The following is a 6,000-nucleotide window of genomic DNA, read 5'->3' on the forward strand; positions in this document are numbered from 1 at the left end:
TATTATTAGTTCATGCAATGTTAGTAAATAAATACTTTAATCAAATCCCCACCTTGATCTTTTTTTAAATTACGCTTTTCTATTTAGTCATGGTGCCATGTTTCAATATGTTAAATTTCATCTGCTTGATTCTTTATACCATGTGAGTTATTGTTTTCTCTCTCTCCTGACCATTTTGAGTAATTCACAAAGGACTAATTCTGTACTTCTTTTTGTGATGATTTACCACATCAAAGGCCCGTAACCTATTCCTTTTATGATGATACTACTCATCAAAGGCCCGTAACCTATCTCTTAATAATGTCTCTATACACTAAGGGATGCCTGCGCCCAATCTTTTTATAATGTACTTTAAACATTAATGGAATAAACCCCACTTACTCTTTATAATGCCTTACACATTAAGGGAATTCCTGCACCCACTCGTTTATCCTCTGTTGTTTTTATTCATTACTCTGAACACACCCTGTTTTGAATCATAGCACCATGTCATTGTCTAATTTGATATTTGTCCTTACATCTCATTAAATAACTCAATATAACTCAGTGGGAAATTTGGGACAGAGGTGAATAATTGAATAAGACACGTTTTTGAATAAGACACTATTTATTTCTCAATTCTATAGTTTGGGTAGCACCAGGGATTTAAGAGGGGCTCTGGGATTGTTTACTTTAGAAGGTGCCTAATTCAGACACCGTATTATCTGATGTGTCTGAAGTATAAATGTGTCTGAGGTATAATTCTCTACACGCATGGGTCTATTAAGACTCCCTGCCCAAGAGGCAGTAAACTCGATCATGTTTATTTTCTTTCTTCCAGGACTGATGAATGTCCGCTACCAAGTTTGTTTTTACATGTTTATCAATGATTCTGTATCTCTCCCTTTGAAAGGCTTCCTGAGGCAGGTGCCTTAGGAGAGCAGTCAAAAGTACCCGGATCCAGCTGTTAAGGGACCTCCCAAATTAAGCAAGGCCATTTTGTTTGTGTTTACCCTACGATTTTTACCACACACACGCCAGCACCCACACACAACCCACCTGTTAATGAATATTTGTTAGTGGTTAATACTCTGTTTGATGTAGAGATGTCTTTTTTGGTAGGGTTTTCGCGGGTTAGAAAGGATGCTGTACACAAATGAAATGTTTTGACGTTTCTATTGTCAGAGTTTTGGATGCACACATGTAAATTATCCTGATAAGAAATGTACTGAAAAACCCAATGTAAACCTGGTACACAAAATGTTTGAAATGTTTGAAATGTCTTTAAATAATGTCTGAGGTACAGGGGAAGAAAAGGGAAAGAGACACTCACTTAATGGGGTTGAATGACCTCTGACCTCTGTTCTGACTTTCTGGTGAGGCCTGATCTCCTTCACTAGAGAGCCTAGAGACATTGGGTGAGATTTAAATGGGTTATGTAAACACTAATAATTAGAATACGTTTATAATTTATCAATAGTCCTATGTGTGAATCGGACCACGAGAAGGACAGAGAGAGAGCGCTGGCCCTGGAGGGACACCTGTCTCTAGTATATTTTACCATTACCTTATGGGATACAATCATTTCCTTATGGAGTTATCAAGAGTTGTAATTCTAATTTGATGTGTTATTCACATTTGTTTATTTTTGATTTAACAGACAGTGTTGTTGTTTTTTTGTGTGTCCAAAGGGGGAATTACCAGTCCTCTGGGGCCCTTTGCCCTTTGGTAAATAAGCAAATAGATTTTGTTCACATGCCAGCCTATAAAAGAAGATATGTTGGTAATGGTTGATAGTTACTACAAATGGATTGAAGTTTTCCCCACCTCTAGTTTTATATGAATTAGTATTGCTGTTGTTGTGTTGTTTGTTTGTTTGTTTTTGTCTTGCTTCAATAACAAATCTCACCAGATTGGGTCTGCTGGATGGTCGGGATTTCTCCCTAAGGATTAGCCCTCTATCTCCCTGACCTGTAACTCTGCAGTGAGATCGCCAAGATGATAGGGGAGTATAAGCCAATTTGGAAGAAAAAAATGGTTTCAACTGTGTGTTGTTATTCTCTTTGACATTTGTTTTAGAAATCTGGATTTCCTGAATCAGAAATGCCCTAAACTAAACTGTTTTTCTGGTCTGTCCTCTCTCGAGATTATGGCGAAGGTGACCACAGATGGTATCTAGATGCATGGAAGATCATTCGGCCCAGAACAGTGTGAACCTCACCCCCTCTAACCGGCTGAAGAATGGCAAAAATGGCATTCAGTATGGCTCGAACCTGAGTCCGAGCCAGCAAACTGTACACAGCATCCAGTCGAAGCTATCAACTGCCTTTTCTCTCATGCCTTTTTCTCTCAGGAGTGCGACAGGAGTGCACTTGGAGGGAGCATGGAGAGAGATCCCATCCAAGCTTCTCTCATGCTGCTGGTGTACTGGTAGGAAAATGGACAAAGACATAATGGACTGTAAAGGACAGTGGCGGCTCAGGTGAGATACATTATCAAAGGCCATCCACTTTGAACATGTGCCATTAAAAAGACGAACTGAAACACTATCTGAAGAAGAACATGAAGAAACGCCAGAAGGATCAGTGCCGGGACGGAGGGTGGTCAACCGTGCCCATCATTGATTTAGGCTTATCCAAAATTGTTTTTTTGGGGTAGCAGGTTGATTGTGGAGGTCTGCACACTGTGAAATATATAGTAATTTAGACTAAGAATGCGTTGAGATACCAATCTGTCATTTCCACAAGTGATGAGAAAAGTTAATGCTATAAATTATGAGATGAATATACTGTATGACAATGTAAATGTACATTCTGCCAGTATCGGTGTGTGCTAAGTTGAGGGTCTTAAATTAAAGTGATAGAACCAACGTGAAGCACTAAGGACTGTCATTCTAAATTTGGGTTGGATAATTTATCAATAGTTATAATTATGATTTGGAAAGGCGAGGCTTCTATGCCCTAAATTGTGTGGAGAGCCACTAGATTGTAACTTCGGCTAACCTTGCCCCAATCTCATTCTTATCAAGGTTGGTGTGAAACTGTTATAACATGTGTTCTCTCTCTCTTCCCTGTGAAATGTTATTAACATGCTGTAAGGCGATCTGTGCCTCTCTGGCTGATAAGATTTCAGCAGCTATCATGTTTTCTGCTCCTCCAGAGGATGGTGAAACTAATGAGCTGCTAACTCTGGATGAGCTCCCATTTCCCCCTGTAGACGATGACTAATGATTGAAGGTTGTTTTCGTATAACAAGTTGAGGGTAATGTCATCTGAACCTTTAACCTGTTTACATTATGTGGAACACTGAGCTGGTGAGCCAGCACCAACCTTTTGAAGGTCTTAGTAGAATTGTTAAACAACAGGGTTTTATATTTTGACTAAGTTGATGTCACAGGGAAAGTTAGTGAAAAACATACATCAATCTAACCCGATTGTGGTAAGAGATATGGAAACAATGGTTAACATTGAGAGATTTATTCACCTCTGAATCTACCGATCCCTTGAGTATGTGTGTGTATTTTTGATACTTACTCCCATTAATATAAGTATAACCTTTATTATGATTATTGTATTACCATACTAATTGGATTGTACAACCCAGAATGAAGGGCTTGTAATTATGAAGTGTCTGGTTTTTTTCTGTGTTGATTTCCCTTACTTTAATAGGAGTATAGAATATTTTGATATAGAAGCTAAAATCTAAATGCTTACATTAAAATGTAATGATTTATCACACAAGTGATAAGAGGATGGAATGTGATGGAAATGTTAATGTTGGTGCTTTTCTATTCTATAAATTTCTATGTTCTATTAATGTGCTGTTCTAATAACCAATTTCTGTCTTCATGCAAGTGACTGATCGGATGAATCCTCACTTATCAGTATTTGCAATCTCAGTTTCAAGGTCTCAGCTTAGAGAGAAGAAGCCTCATGAGGTATTGGTCTGTCACATGTTATGAACCAGTATTGGTCGGTCACATTAATGAAACAAAACAGTAATGATGAATTTATTATGCTAAATCATGCAAATATAACTTGTCTGTGTATAGCCGTATATAAGACAACTGCTGCGACGGCCGCAGCAGAGCTCCTGGTCGACATGTGTACATATGGTGCATTGAGTTGGGTGGAACCTCTCCAGCATGCTGACAATAAACAATTATTCATTTAAGATTGACTTTGAGTGTCCCTAGTGGTAATTTCCACGACATCGTGTAGAATTTCCACGACACTCCTTTCCAATAAATATTGAGGGTCTTATTCTGGTGACATGATGATCAATGCTTGGCTGCTGTTTGACAAATACAAATAATATCGCTCTTATCCATAATAATCTCATAGTCTAGGTAGCCTACCCACACTGTATCCGCGAGCTGTTGGCTAGAGCACATGTGCTGAGACCAGAGTGTGCACATTTGCTATATAACGCAACAGTGTTTGTGACAAAAAAATCTGTAGAGTTGAAAATGCGATGGAAACCCATTTAACTTGTATTTACCATTTGGTACATTTTACGGTAAAAGTTATTTTTATGTGCACTATGTCATCACGCACAGCCTTTTATCCACAAAAAGTATGTTTGATGGAAAATGTGCATATTGTTTTATGCAGATTTTAGTAAATTCGCATGAAAATCGGTCACAAATTGGATGGAAACCTAGCTACAGTGAGAGAAAAAAAAGCGCCCTGGTATCCAATGAGCTTCCTAAACATGATAATGAAGGCGGTACCTTATGACATTGCATGGCTAGGTGGCCAATCAGAATGCATTTTTGGATTTGAACTACTAAATATTACATTATTATATCCCCCCTCACCCCTCCTCAGCACACCCCGCACATATCCTCTTTGCTATTGGCAGGCCCGGGCAGGGTAATTCATATACCATTTGTTATGTTTATGGGGATACAAAACTAGGAGGGCATAAATTCTGCCCTAATACAGTTTAATACAGTTCTATCTAGCTTCTGAGGGCCTAGCCAATTGCTGACTTAGCTTAGCTAGCTAGATTTATCTCCCCAGAGACCACCAAAGAAAATACCTGATTGAATCATTGAAAATAATAATATAATTATAATACCATTTAAATATTATTGAAAAGATTAAATAGAAATTAAAGCGAAATGTATATTTTAAAACTACAACAATTTTTTTTATAAATCCTTAGGCCTTCTCTGAAGGCATAGAAGACCCTCACGGTTCCCCACTGCAGACCTAAGTATAAATCAAAAATGGATTAATAATACCCTCTTCTTCAAAAATGTAACTGAATGTAGATTTGAGTATGGCTTCTTGTGAACAATTTAAAGAAATGTACTGTATAATTATGAAATTATTAGGGTTTTTTTCTGGTTCAAAAAGGGGCTTAGCTGGTGGGCGTGGCAATGGGCGTGGTCAGTCATCATCTTGGCAGTGGAGAAAACATTTAGCAGTTTTAAAGGGTAACTCTCAACCCTAATTTCAGCCTTTGCCCAACCACTTCAAATTAAAAAATAATAATAATTCAGGTGAGAAGTTGTGGGTTGGGGGAGTTGCTCATAAATAAAACATTTGGGGGTGGGTAAACGTAGTTGTACCTGATCCCAACACTTTCTCAATAAAGCATACTTACCAGAAGTAGTGATGGGCATTCCGAGTCTTTTTGGTGAACCGGCTCTCATTTGGCTCTGTTCATGTAAAAGAGCTGGCTAATTTGTTTCGCAAACAGCTCTTTGTTCAAAATGCTTAAGAATCGACCTAGAACCATCATTTTTCTTTGCAAATCTCCAATGTAAAGCCCAAAAGGTAGGCTACCATTATGTCTGATCGTGAAATGTGCGTTCAAATATATTTTTACCTGGTCAAATTTGCCTTTTTTTTCCGCACTGAAAGAATTAGTTTGGACCAGAATGATACACTCTCCCCACTATGTATTGTTTCTGCAGTAAGGATTCACCCTCTTTAAATAATTATTTTGTAAAAAAGTTTGTTTTAAGCCTAAAAAGCAGAAGAAGCAGTATGCAAATCAGGGTCCCATCAC

The sequence above is a fragment of the Coregonus lavaretus genome (genome assembly GCF_964263955.1).
Source record: "Coregonus lavaretus genome assembly, chromosome: 14".
In the NCBI taxonomy this organism is placed as follows: Eukaryota; Metazoa; Chordata; class Actinopteri; order Salmoniformes; family Salmonidae; genus Coregonus; species Coregonus lavaretus.